Below are 16,311 nucleotides of genomic sequence, written 5' to 3' on the forward strand. Positions count from 1 at the left end.
CTTGTAAGTTCCAACAGTTCAAGAAACCCCTGTAAGTGACGATTTCTAAACTCTAGTTAATTCTGATGATTTTCTGATAACCTTTGCAAATATCGACAATTGTATATAACCTCACAAATAGTGGTAGTTTTACTAAAACTCCTGAAAATTGCGACAATTTGATGAAAAAAATCGTTTGTAATCACATATGTTACATACCAACGATACTTTTTATAACAGTTTTAGTAACCATGAAAAATATATTTTCCATTAATTAAAACCGTTGATAATTAATGACAAAATAATCCCTTATAAAATTCTTTTCTTTTTATACTTGTACTTTAAACTATATAATTTATGTACTTTCTAATATTATTTATTTATTTTATTTATATTCCTTATTGTAAAATATATTATAATATTTTATATTTAATCAATTTTTATATTTTACTAATTTATATATTCAAATTAATAAGTAAACATTTCATACAAAAAAAGTTAAACAGAATAAAATTGTAATGTAAAAACTCAAAAAATATATTCCACTAAACAATTCTTAGAGTGAGTATAATTTTAACATTTTTCATCAAATAAATATAGTTTTATAATTATATTTTTGTACACACCTATCACCTTACATTACGGATATACGCTGTTTTTCTTATAAAATAGATTTGAAAAAAAAAACATAGACTCAATAATTAATTATGAGAATGTTCCAACAGTAATATAATTAAAAAAAAATCATAATTATAATATAATCGATTATATATCTACATAATTAATTATGTTATAATTTTTTTCTTTTTCTTTTTAAATATTTTATATACACATGCATGAAAAAAGATAAAGAAGTATTGAGAGTTTTTATCAATTCACTATTTTGTCAAGAGATATTATTTTACAACATTAAAGACAAAATGTTATTAAAATGTTTTTTTTTTCAGTGAGTGTAATAAGAAGAATATAGTTAGGGATGAATGGATCGGATCAGGTACGGATAATGTGATACTCGAACTCGGTCCGTATGCAAAAAACATATTCGTTATCTGTCGCTGGGTACTTATATAAAAAAATCTGTGGATTTTTTTCAACCGCGGATACCCGTTGGATATCCGTTTTCAACCAGTAGATATTTAAAAATATATATATTTTATTATTTTTTTAAAGAGCTAATGCCACGGTGCAATGTCAAGGGCTAATGCCACGGTGGCTTCTCCCTATCAATTATAATAGTTAGTTTTAAATTGTAATTATTAGTCTTTATTAGTTAATTTTTTGTATATTTACTTTCCCTTTATTTAATTTAATTATTAGTCTTAAATATTAATTATTATAATTGATATTAAGTTGGTGGAGTTTATTCCCTTCTAACTCTTTCCAATTAGGTTATCAATTTGTATATTTATACTATTGTAATGTAATGATTAAATCAATTCATTTCAAATACTTTTTGTATGGTATCAGCCTAAAACGATCATCTTCATTTTTTTTGTTTTTTTTTTCTTCAACACAGGGCGTCGCTCCTTCCTTTCTTTTTGCCTCCCATGGCCAACAACAACTCTTCATCTATTAGCAACCCTCATGAGCCATCAAAACCATTCACTTGCATCACCTTTAGCAGTGTCACCAAGCTTCTACCCTCAAATTACCTCACTTGGAAACTTCAAGTTGAAACTCTTCTTGATGGCTATGATCTTCTCAAATATCCAGATGGATCCTTTCCTACGCCGCCAATGACGATCTCCACCATCGGTGTACCTCCAACTCTGAATCCTGCTTATCAAACCTGGCGTCGACAGGACCGTCTTATACACGGTGCTCTCCTCACCACTCTCTCCCCTGAAGTGGCATCCCTGGTGTCTCAAACAACGACATCACATGATCTCTGGACTCTTCTCTAGCGCACCTATGCCAAGGGATTTCGTAGCCACCTCAAGTAGTTAAAGGAGCGTCTCTACACGGCGTCCAAAGGTACCCAGTCCATCACCACCTACATGCATTCTCTGAAGCAAACTGCAGATCTTCTTGCCTCACTTGGCTCTCCTGTCTCCGTTGAAGACATGACTGACCATGTCTTGCGTGGCCTCGACGATGGTTATAGAGCTGTCATTGACGGTGTCAATGCAAGGGACACTCCCATTCTTTTTTATGACCTCCTTGAGAAGCTTCTCATTCAAGAACTTTCCCTTGCTGCTGCTCAACGACAAGTTCCTGCTCCCATGACAACCTTGAATGCACATACTCCACCCAACCATTATGATAAAACTCGATCTGGGCAATTTTCTGCATCATCAACCTCACACCCTGCCCATCACTAACTGTTTCTTGGTCGGTGTCAATGGTGCAATGTCAAGGGCCATGTTCTGTCTTAGTGTCACACCTTCAAGCAGCAACACCCTGGTGTCTCAATGCCTCCTCGTTTCTCCTCTGCTAACCCTAGACAGGTTCGGGTTCATACTGCAACCGCTGGCGCTTCTCAAAATAATTTTCTGGTTGATAGTGGAGCGACACATCACGTCACCAATGATCTTGACAATCTAGCGCTTCATCATCCATACACGGGTCCAGACTCATTGTTTATGGGCAACGGTTCAGGTTTAAACATCACACATTTTGGAACACTTTTACTTAATGATTTATCCCTCTCCCACACTTTGTGTGTTCCTTCCATGCAACAAAAAATCCTTTATGTCTCTCAACTCACCAAACAAACTAACTTTGTTGTTGTTTTCTTGCCAAACTCTTTTTATGTTAAGAACTTGCAGACAGGTCAAATAACCCATAATGGCTCATGTGTGGATTGACTCTATCTCTAGCCAGCCAACTCTCCGTCAGTCCACTTTGTCCGCACAGACTCCTTTGCTTCATGGCACCATAGACTTGGGCATTCCTCCTCTTCTATCTTCACATTTATTCAGCAACATTTTTCTTTGGGTTCAAATAAATTCCAGCAATCAGATTGCAACTCATGTCAAATTAATAAAAGTCATAAACTTCCTTTCAGTGAATCCACTCTTAAATCATCTTATCCTTTGGAAATAATTTTCTCTGATGTATGGACTTCCCCTGTTTTATCCATTGATGGTTTGCGCTATTATTGCATGTTTGTTGATCATTTTACGCGTTATATTTGGCTATATCCGATAAAACGTAAATCTGATGTGCAAACTCTGTTTCCCAAATTTAAGTCGCTTGTTGAAAATTTCTTTCATCGCAACATCAAAATTCTTTACACGGATAATGGTGGTGAATATATTGGTCTTCGTCCATTTTTAAGCAGTCATGGAATAAGTCATCACACCACCCCACCTCATACAACTGAACACAATGGAATTTCCAAACGCCAGAATCGGCACATTGCCGAAATTGGTCTCTCTCTTCTCCACCACTCAGGTTTGCCCCTCATATATTGGCCTCACGCCATGACAACAACCGCCTATCTCATAAATCGTCTCCCAACACCAATTCTTGGGTACCAGTCACCTTATTCCAAATTACTCAAAATTAGGCCGGATTATCATAAGTTAAAGTGTTTTGGTTGTTTGTGTTTTCCCTGGATTAAACCATATGCTAACCATAAACTTGCACCAAAGTCTGTTATGTGTGTTTTTGTAGGTTACTTGGCGGATCAACATGCATACTTGTGTCTCGATCCAACCACAGGAAGGATTTACACCTCTCGCCATGTCAAGTTCGTTTAATTTGAATTCCCGTATAGCTCCCTAGCACCTCAAGCCAATCCGAGTGTAGAGCAACAAGAAGGCCCACTTCAGCTTTCCATACTCCATCCCGTAAACCAACCAATGGTCAGTACCACTCTAAACCCACCAGAGAAAATCTCGGCTGCCCCTTCATCTTCATCTTTCCCCAACTCCCTGACTTCGACCCAACCCTCCACTAAACACTCTGAATCCCCATTATCACCTCCGTCCTCACAATGTTCCATGCCATCATCCCAACCCAATGTCAACCCTAACAGGATACCCCAAACCGATGGAGGTGGCATCATCACCCCGTCCAAAAACAACATTGTCAAACCTATCAAGAAGCTCAACCTCCATGTCCAACCCTCTTCTCGAGCCCAACACCATCACCCAAGCTCTTTGTGACCCTGATTAGCGCTCAGCCATGCAAGTTGAGTTTGACGCCTTACATCGCAACAACACTTGGGAACTTGCCAGTCGATCCTCTACTCAAAATTTGGTTGGCTGCAAATGGGTTTTTCGAATCAAAAGACACCCGGATGGCTCGATTGATCGGTACAAGGCTCGCCTAGTCGCCAAAGGTTTTCACCAACGCCCTGGTTGGGACTATACAGAGACATTTAGTTCGGTAGTTAAACCGGTCACCATTTGCATTGTCCTCACTCTTGCAGTTCGCCAAGGATGGTCCATTCGCCAACTTGATGTCAACAATGCATTTCTTCAAGGGACGCTCAAAGAGGAAGTTTTCATGCTCCAGCCCCCTGGTTTTGTCAACAAAAGTTTCCCTGATCATGTTTGCCGCCTCAAAAAGGCACTCTATGGGCTAAAGCAAGCACCTCGCGCCTGGTATACGGAGCTTCGAGTGTTTTTACTCTCTCTTGGCTTTGTCAATTCAACTGCAGATGCATTTCTCTTCATTTACCAAAAATCAGGTTCCACTCTATATTTATTAGTATATGTTGATGACATCATCGTCACTAGGAGTTCCTCTACATAGCTGTCCAACCTTATATCTACCCTTGATGCTCAATTTTCACTGAAAGACCTTGGTTGTCTTAACTATTTCTTGGGCGTCGAAGTAATTCCTTCCGCTACAAGACTATTTCTTTCACAAAGGAAATACATCACTGATATTCTCCATAAATCAGGCATGGCTAACACAAAACCAGTATCCACTCCCTTATCTGCCAATGCTCAATTACTCAAGGATTCAGGTGATCTCCTACCTTGCCCAACTGAGTATCGCGCACTCGTGGGAAGTCTTCAATACTTAAGTCTTACTCGTCCGGACATCGCCTTTAGCACCAACAAACTTGTGCAGTTCATGCAACACCCCAGAACGACGCATTGGTCTGCCCTCAAACGGGTGCTCCGTTATTTGGCAGGCTCTTGCAACAAAGGTATCTTCATGCTTACTCAGATGCAGATTGAGCAGGTGATAAGGATGATTATATCTCTACCACTGGTTACTTTCTGTATCTTGGCAGCACTCTCATCTCTTCAAGCTCCCGAAAACAATGCTCTGTTGCTCATTCCTCAACTGAAGCAGAATACAAAGCCTTGGCTGACATAGCCAGTGAACTTATATGGGTCCTATCCTTGTTCACTGAACTTGGTCACATGCCCACAACCAATCCAGTTATTTATTGTGACAATCTTGGTGCCACAACTCTGAGTGCTAATACTACTCTCGGATAAAACATATTGCCTTAGCTTATCATTTTGTTCGTGAAAATGTCCAAAAAGGTAAGTTTCGGGTTTCCTTTGTGTCTACTAATGATCAACTTGCTGACATACTCACAAAGCCTATGTTTCATCCTCAGTTTGACTCATTACTGTCCAAGTTGCATCTCTCTTCCAGATCGTCCAACTTGCGGGAGGATATCAATTATAATAATTAGTTTTAAATTGTAATTATTAGTCTTTATTAGCTAATTTTTGTATATTTACTTTCCCTTTATTTAATTTAATTATTAGTCTTAAATATCAATTATTATAATTGATATTATAATAATTGATATTAAATTGGTGGAGTTTATTCCCTTTTAACTCTTTCCAATTAGGTTATCAATTTGTATATTTATACTATTGTAATGTAATGATCAAATCAATTCATTTCAAATACTTTCTATACTCCCAATCTTACAGAAACCCTCCAAATCCCAAAGAAACCCCCAAATTCCCTCCCGCAAAATCCTTTCCCCTCCTCCCTTATCGACAACGACACAGCAAAACTCCCAAATTCTTTTTCGTTTTGGTTTGGACCTACAAGAAACATCTTCTTCCCTAATCGTTTGGCTTTGTTTTATTCGCAACATGTGGCGCAGTTCTTCCTTCTTTTCCCTGGTTTTGCTTCATTCCACATCAGGCATTCCTCTTTTCTCTTTTCTTTGGGTATGGCTGAGTTTCGCAGGAATGAGAGGCGAGCTCCGGTGACCCAAGCGTAGCATTCTCTCTATAGTAGTGTGCATCGCAGTGGCAGCTCTCTGAGGCTTTGAGGGTGTTCTCGTAACGGTGGTGGACCCTGTCATAGTGGCGAGCGAAGGCACCGGTGACGTATTGTGAGGGGTATCGGTGCGACAACGAAGTGAATCGCGTTCCACGTGCCGCTTCAGCAGCGACTGTCGCTGTTAGATGGAGTGATGGATATGGTGTGGTGCGGGAGTGCCGTGAACTGGTGGATCTTGGTGACCTGTTGGAGTTTCTGTTTGGTACAAATAGGGGGCTGAGGGGTGGAGGGTACATTTAAGTGGAAACCCTCGTTCTGTGATGGCAGGGCAGGTAGAGTGAATGAGAAAAAAATGAGATTTAGGGTTTGCTTGAGTACTGAGAGAGAATAAGTATAAAAACAGGGATAAAATTGTAATTTTATTTTTCAGACAGACAACGGATACCTGCAGGTACGGATAATATGATACCCGAATTCGACCTGTTAATAAGCGAGTATTAAAATACCCGCTACGTGTAAGTATCTCTTACCTACGAATATTAAATACCCGAAACAGATTTTATCCATAAATACTCACGAACACGGGTTTTTTTGACAAATCTAAATATAGTTGTGACAATTAGTTCCATCAACCATCATTGAGAGTTTACTCTTCTTCCTTCCAAAATTCCAATCTATGTCAGTCATTTTACAACTTTTATTATTTCAAAAATCACGCTTTTTTGAAAATGTATTGTCATTTTAATCACTATTCTTATTTTTATTCATTCTATTATTTAAATTCTTATTTGCATCATTATCAAACTTCTCTCTCTTTCTTTCCCTTTACATTCTTTATCATATTTTTCAATTTATTTATTTTTCTTTTTCATTATCTATAAGAAAAATGCTGGTGGTTGTTGTCTTTTTTGTTAGCGGGTCAACTTAAACAACTTAAATATTTATAAATTTATATCTATATTTATCTATATTCCTCACTTCCTTTTCCAACATCTTTTGTGAAAGGAAATAAAATAACCATTTATCTTACGTAAATAAACTTAAAATATAAAATTTAATTAATTTAATAATATTGTAATTGTCTATATAGTAATCTATCTTTTTAATATTGAAATCTTTTTATAAAGATTTTTAATATTATATTAAAAGGGTAAAAATATTTTAAATGATTATTTAAAAATTATTTTATAATATAAATTTGACCATAAAAAATGAAAATGAGTAATAATAACTACAGGGTTAATATTAAAATTTAATATTATAAAAATAACTTTATCTTTTTGTAATTTGAACGAAATAGTTATTTAACATAAAATTTATTTTATACATTTAATAAAGAATAATAAAAAACTTATGTAATAATTTTAAACACACCCATACATATACATATATATACATACATACATATATATATATATATATATATATATATATATATATAAAATAAATATATCCTAAATATATAATAAAGATAAATTTATTTACTTATTTACTAAATTTATTTACTTATTTTTCTAAAATTTTATTTACATTTAAATTTTTTCATGTGTTTCTTATATTCGATTAATCTCAATATTTTTAATTAATTATATAAATTATTTTTCTCTTATATATTTTTATTTTAAAATTTTCCTTATTTTTTAAAAAATTGAAAAAAAAATAGTTTTTAACTAGTCAATTTCCAGCCTGTTTTTAAGAAAATAAAAATCATGTACACGGTTGAAAATTTGATTCTTACTAACTGAATTGAATTTGCAAAATAAATAAGTCTTACTTTAGAAAATAAAATGTGAGGATGTACTTAAAAGATTTATTTTAAAATATGGTTTATCGTGCTAAAAAATATCTCGTAGTACCTTTCATCTCACAATTATTTAAAGTATATCGTATATTTAATATCATAATAATTAGTTACTTTTGAAATTTATATATATTTTAAAATGTGTATGTGTTTTGTCGTTTTCATCTTTTCCGAAATATGAACTACGATGATTTTGACATGTAGTGGTGTCGTTTAGTTTCGAATTGATGCAATATTTAAAAAAATATATATAGAAAACTAACTGATAATTGATAAAAATAAATTTTAAAGTAAAAATAGAGTATAATGGATTGTAAAGTATAAAAAGAGTGTTATAATTATTTTTAATAAAAAAATTAAAATAAAAAATATTAATGAGTGTTGATAATAATTACTATTCATAAAATAATTCAACCTATTGCGTCTGGGAGTTGTTAAAGACTTGAAGATTTCGTAGGCAAATTTTTCTTCTGATATATAATATTAAACAAAACGACATTAAATTCTGTTATAAACATTTTTTTTCTACAAGTAGAAACAATTAAGTCATTATACATTAATGGTTAAACTTTGGCCATTGTTTCAACAGTTTCTGTCTATTGACTATTTTGATGAGTCATTTAGGTTGCATCTTATCCGTCAATTTATATGTAATTTTGTATTGTATAAAATTTTATTATAAGGCCAAATTTGAACTATGAAAATAAATTGATTTTAATGTTTTGGCCTTTTCAATTTTCAGATAATTTTTAACTGCAAAATAAGGTCTAGTCTTTATGTAAAATCATGCACTTTACGTAGATAATTTGTATTTAGTTTCAAGAAATATGATATTATACATAATTAGTAGTAATCAATAAGTTGTCGATTTTCTTTTTAGTGATATTCATCTTCCTTATAGAAACAAAGTATAGAAGTTTGAGTTTTGTGAATAAAAAAACGTAATTAAAACAGAAGATTTTACATAAAAAGTAGTGAATTTGGTTTCCGATTGAAAATAAATATTGATAAAGGTGACTATGGAAAATAAATATTGATAAAGGTGATGAATATTCTATATTAATGATATAGTTGCATAAAAACCTATAAAAAGAATATAAAGAAGATGTAATATTAAACAAAATTAGGCATTAGCCAATCCTATGATTTCGTATTGATTTATGTTATAATTTTTTTAACAATAATTAACTAATTTTGTTGATGTGATAACCTATAAAATAACTTACCAACGATAATTTTTATAAAAAAAAAAACACTATAATATTTTAATAATAAATTATAAAAAGAATTAGTCATATAAAAAATTTTAATCGCTTAAATTCATTTTATATAAAACTATCATTTTTTTAGAAATCACTTTTTTAGAGTTATCTATTTTTTTTTTTTAAGTTTTTTATATTTTCACTCTGATTATGAGAGACAATTTATGTGATTAGGATATCAAGTTTTTTTTTGAGTAAATTGATTTTTGCCTTTTTTTTTTCAGTCTAATTTGTATTTCTCTTTACGCATAGACGTTGCATGCTTGCTTGTGACCTTAGAGTCATTAATGTGAGTCTCTAATGATCATTAATCATAATGGTATAACTTGATCGTTCTTATGATATGTCTATGTGTAGATAGAACATTTTACGGAGTTAAATGTGGTCCAGTGTGCTATAAACTTTGAGAGCTATTTTAGTAGTGGGGATAGCTAATTCTAGCTTTTGAAATATGAGATTCATCAATTTGGACGGAAAATGAGAATTTGGTGTTTTAGGTCATGAATTTGTAATTTCTTTGTTTTGTTATGATGAACTATATGATTAAGCTGTTAAGTTGTGGTTGAACTCTTGTTGTATGTTGAAATTATGCAAAATTTTGTTTAGTATATATATTGTAGTAATAGAAAGCATACAAACATGAATTATATGTTGTTGATAATGTCTTAGTGAGATATTTCAATTGATTATTATGACACTGGTTGAGCTAACTATGAAATTGTTAATATCATTAAAAGTTTTCTAAGTGGGTATTAGCTCAAAGAGTGTTAAATTACTCAATCAGATATCAAAATGGGAAGTTTGAGTTTTTTTATACCATTGGGTGCCACTAAGCCGACGTTGGGCGTCATCCTATTTCCAAGTCTGAGTCATCTATGATTCTCACTTCATTAACTATCAAATCGAGTTAAAATTTTGGCAACACATTAAGTAGGGATTCATAATGGAAGTTATCGTGACACTCTACTAATCATCTAAACTCATGTAGATAGGATTAATTGGGTAGTGGGAGTAGGTGGAGGTCCTTGTCTAAAACTAGTTTGGGGTCTTTAAGACAGGAAAATGACTGACCTTGTGCGTGGCAGAAAGGTCATTAATCACAACCTTGGGTTCGATATTAATGTATTTTATCTGGATGACTGAGTCTAGAAGAGTTTTTATTGTATGACGTGTGTTTATTTTACAACTGCTTAGAGCCCTTGGTATGTTAACACAACCAATTAATTTATATATGATTTGATGTAATGAGAAATAATGGATGGACTTTAAAATGTCAACATAATTGATATATCAAAAGTTTGTAATAATATTTAAGATAATATATAATTAATATATATATATATATATATATATATATATATATATATATATATATATATATATATATATTATATATACCATTACACAAGTTCATTAATAATGGATGATTTATGACTCGTAGCTTATAATAAATATTCAATAACAAAAAGTAAATTAGTGATTATTTAAGGATTTAGTGTGACATTCCAAATATATTATAAAGACAATCATATAATATAGGCGTCCATATGTCATAATAAAGAAGAACAGTTAGGAGTGAACTTGAGATTAGGTACATAATTACAGTCATCCATAAAAGAGGACATAATTTAAAACTTAAGCATACTATCGAATAGTGTATTCAAAATACATAAGTTCAAAGAAGAAATCCTAAGAAGACTAAACTGCAGCATCAGCATCCTCCAGTACTTGCTCCAGAGGCACCTCCTCAACATCTGCTCACATCCAAGTGGATGATCATTGCAAAGGAAAAACATACACAAGCAACACACAACATAGAAGCAAGGGTGAGCTAGATGAATAAGCAACAAACATTTAGCACGATCAATCAATATCATCATGTTTATTTACATATAAAACGAACAATTAAAGCTTACAATTCAAACCATGCATAAGTACTCAACACGACTCATCCGGATTTGTATAATTGTCGAACTATTGGTCATCTTTGCACTTGCATAGTTTAGTTGGCCCTCCCCAACACTATGCAAGGTAAATCCTCATATCAGTCTATGTCTAAACTCTGAGACTATAGACGAGGACCTCCCTCTACTCTCACCACTCACACCGTTCCTCTCTATTTGAGCATGAACAATGCTTTGGGTGTAGGGATAGACTTACAATTTCAAAGCTCCATACAATTATACAAGACAATAACACAATCTCTACAATCACCTTCAATCATCTCACCCTGAGATGTTCGATTCATACTCAATAACCACCATCTTGATTTATATTCTTACAAACCACACAATTCTAATATGTAAACATACATGACACTCTGCCAAGCAAATAACATTAATCAATCCAAATCGCATGAAATCATTCCATATACATTACCAGACAATAATAGTCCCAAAAGAACCACTAAACAACACAAACCCCGTAACTCATACTTAGACAAAGAAAATGGCTTTGAAACCGTCACAAACAGTTTCAGAAAGGTCCAAACNCNCCCCCCCCCCAAAATGACCTAAAGAACGTCCAAAAATGATACTTGGAACCCCGAAAACCACCCAAAACTGTATTGGATGATTTTTCAATGACAATAATCGATTATCATATGTAATAATCGATTATTTATGAGAGCTTCGAAGAAAATACGACTCTCTGACTAGAATAATCGATTATCAAGTGAGATAATCGATTATTCTTATCACTTTTTTTAGCAAACTGATTTTTCTGGTTTTGGTGCATCTGAGACATATCTAAATGATCAATTAAAATTTGTAACACTAATATTGATACGAAACATGTTTATAGATGAAAGTAAAGTATTGCATTATTGGATAGGCATTAGATGTACTAAACCAACTCATTCCACTCCAAAACATCAAACTCAATAACTAGAGGACCCCAAACCTAATTCTAACACTTCGTACCTATTTTGACCAATTTGTTGAATCAAACAAGTCCTTATCCACTTGCTAAGACTACCCCAATGGCCCAATTATACCCAGAACGCCCACAACATAAAACCACTACCTCACTTCCTCTCAAGAGACCCCAAAACACTATATTTTTCCTTAACCTTCTATCCAATTCAACTATAACAGATTTAATACACCAAATACTCCCAAGCACTTCCAATATGTCCAATTACAACAACTAATTACATACAATTCACTTTACAAACATTACATTACAGTTTCACAAGTTCCATAGCACAGTACATACAACTCAATACACTTAAAAGCGAACACGCAGTCAAAGCAGCATACAAGTTCAAACTCCATCACATACCCATCATAAAATCAATTTACAGGAAATAACTAGCTCCCGTTACCTTGATTCAAAACACAATTCATCTCACAAAACGCTTTAATAACGCCTCACATGCACAACATAGTTTTGACGATGAAGATCACATGCACAATAGAGGTTTTGCATGCTCAAAGCCCTAGAAGCATGAGGAAAGGGAAGAACAGTTTACCAGCTGAATAACGAGAAACCAATCTGTTCAAGTCGAAGCTTTCGACTCCAGAAACGCGTGACCACCACTTAAACGAAAATGCACCGGTTCAGTAAAAAACAATGGTAAAGAAAAGACAGAAGACCAAGGGAAAGATGGATCCTATAAAGAAGATCTTAAGAAAGAAATAGACTAAACTTTTCTAATACTTTTATAAAACTGTTTTTCTTTTTAATAAAAAGTTCACCCCTTTTTGCTTAATATTATTTTCACCCCTTTTTTTTTAATATATATTATGTATTTATATTTGGATTCTTACATTTACAACTTATCATTTTTATTTTTTAAGGTAATTAAGTATTAATGAATTTCATATATATATATATATATATATATATATATATATATATATATATATATATATATAAAATTAATATTTTTTTTATTTTTGATTTATTTTCAATGACCTATGTCGTATATTCAACCATCAATGTTTGATTTCTTGTTGCCAACAAGAATGACTACCAATTCAATTCAACATTCTGTCACTATTTTTAATTGATATTGTATTATCCCAAAAGCGGTACAATCATTTATTTAATTTTACCACATGTTCAAATAAATCCATCTAAAATCAATGTACGTACTGAGAACTTGAACATCATTAAACCTAACCACTAGGTCAAATTCTAATCATNGATATTAATTAAGGGTCTTCTGTTTCTTTTATGTCTTTATACTAATAATATTTTTCTCCCTTGCTCATAGCTTTTCTGCAGTATAGCTCATGCATTATGAAGATATTTTAGTATTTTATAAAGATGAGAAATCCTTATACAGTGGCTTTAATACAATAAGTATCTATATATTTATTTTTTAGTATAATAAAAAAATAGTTAATTATAATTTTTTAAAACTATTAAACGATTTGATTTTAGCTCATCCAACAAGTCTTCTTAATGGTAAAAATTTAGAACATTTGTTTTTCCTTTCAGATTTAGAATCATTTCAGGTTTCTTCAAGATTAATTGTTAGACATTCATTCTCACTTTAATAAATAAATATGACAATTATTAAAGATGAGATATATGTATTCAATTATCTTAATTATTAATGAAATTCAAACAAATGCAACAAAATTAAATTTTGTATTAATATTATAGTTTTTTCTTGTTTTTATTGTACTCGAAAGGAAAAATATATCAGTACTTATTATACTTAATTCACGGTTTACTCAAAAATTTAAATAACTCTTAGTGAGATAAAATTATTTTATGTAATAATTTGATATTTTTTTATTAATGTATAATCTCCAACTCTTTTTTTACCACGTATAAAATATAAACATTAAATATTTATGAATGATAANTTAAAATTTGATAATAAATTTAACAAGTACATTAAATAATTCTAAATTTTATTTAAAAGCAGCTTAATAAAATCATATTTATTATATATCATAATATACTATAATTTAATTATTTATAATTTTGAATTAGATTTAAAATTCACTCTTGATATTAGTTAGAATATATATATATATATATATATATATATATATATATATATATATATATATATATATATATATATATATCAACTTAAGTGAGATATATTAAAAGTTTTACCTCAATTAATAATAATATTAAATTAAAATATATAAGTGAAATTAAAACTCTTTACAAACCGTTTTATGAAATTAAATTAAATATAAATTTATTTTTATAACAAAACATTAGAAAAAACCAAAGTTTTAGGTTGCGAAAGGTGCAACTAGCACTAGGCAGTGCATTTTGACTTCTTCTTCTTAATATGTATAGTATAATCTAATCCACTCATTTTTCAAATAACACGTCACTTTCCAAGTGGATTCTCAAATTTCTTTCATGTCCTCATTTTAAATATATTTAATAATAAAATAATCTTATCACTTTTCACCCTTTTTCATATATTTTTATTACCACAAACGTAATGTATAGATATTATAAAATATCATACTAAAGTGACGTTGATATATATAAATATATAACCTCTAAAATAACATCATTCTAAAACCAAGTTGTATAACGATCAATACCGCCACTTATTAATAATGAGGTATCAAATAAAAATTAATGGAGAGAAAAGGGATGTGAAAGAGAATAATAGAAATATCTAAAAATAGATGGAATAAGGATTCATTAAATTTTAAATTTTTGTGATTGAGATTAGGTACGAAAATGATTTATATTTTTCAATTAAATTTCAATTATTTAATTTTTCTTTTAATCGAGCAAAGTCACTCAAAAAAAATCTAATCGAATAAACTCCATTAAAAAGTATAAATTTTTAAAATAATTAGGTATTAAAACTCAACTAAATATAATTTAATTTATATGAATTTAAAACTTAATTAAATTAAGTTTGATATCCACTAATAAATAACATTGTTAAATAACTTTAGTCATTAAAGAAGAAATTTTGATCACAATAGTTTCAATAGATTCTTCAGAGGTGGATATCAATTTATAAACAAAAAGGTTTAGTTCCCACTCGATATTAAGAGAAAATTGAAGAAAAAATTACTAGTGCCAATGAATCTAAAATAAATATTCAATATAAATTTTTTAGTGAAAAATAAAGTGTGTTATAATACTTCCTTTTAATTAGTAAAAATATGAATATTCCATGATTTTAAGAAACCCTATCTAGGTAATAATAGTTTATACTCTAGGTAAAGAAGTGTGCTATAAAATAAGACAATTAAATTTGTTAAAAGGATCATCACTTAAATATTCATAATCTTATATAAAGTTATGAAGAAAAAAAAATAGAAAAAGAGATTTGTGAATAAAAGTCAAACCAATACAAATGAATCATTAATCCTTGGAATATTGTAAAAAGGAAATTAAAGATATTGTTAAGCAACTTAAACCTTAATCTGGTGGTTCTAACTACCAATAGTTTTAAGAGTGTTTCTCCCTGCACCTCACCTCCTTCTTCTTACACCTCCAAATTTACTCATTTTTCCTTCGTTTAATAAATTTAAAGCATAATTAAGGATTATTTAATTATATTCCAACCTCCCTGCACCCCCACACTCCCTTCACGTTTTTATCATTGTTCACTTTTATAGCATTTTTTTCCATTCAGTTTTATTGTTTATACATTGCTATTTTTGTTTCTGATCCATGGTGTGGTGGTGCTTGCTGGTCGTTGTGATACTTGGTGGTGGTGATCTCGACATTGGAGGAGAGGAAGAAGAAGAAGAAGAGACCGCTCATGAAGGTTGCAAACTGCGTTTCGCTTCAGCCGCAGTTGCGAAGTGCGTTTCGCTTCAGCCGCAATGCGAAGTGCGGACAACGAAGATGCACTCCCAAAATAAACCAACCGCAGATCCACCTGCGGTTCCTAGTGCAGCAGGTGTTGACTGCAGTTCATGCACCCTCTGCTCCAACGACGATTAAAGGGACGGACAATGATATTTTGACAACTCTTTTTTAACAAATTTTTAACAACAGGACATGTGTCATCACTTTATTGGTATGTTTGAATTTATGTTTAAAAAGATATTTGAAATGGACCAATCATAAACGGCCACGTATGCGTTGTCAAAAAAGAGTTGTTAAAGAGACTTTTTCCTAAAGGGGCGTTTGATTTTCGGCTCACCCAAACCGCACTTC

The sequence above is a fragment of the Vigna radiata genome, chromosome 1 (assembly GCF_000741045.1).
Source record: "Vigna radiata var. radiata cultivar VC1973A chromosome 1, Vradiata_ver6, whole genome shotgun sequence".
Classification (NCBI taxonomy): Eukaryota; Viridiplantae; Streptophyta; class Magnoliopsida; order Fabales; family Fabaceae; genus Vigna; species Vigna radiata.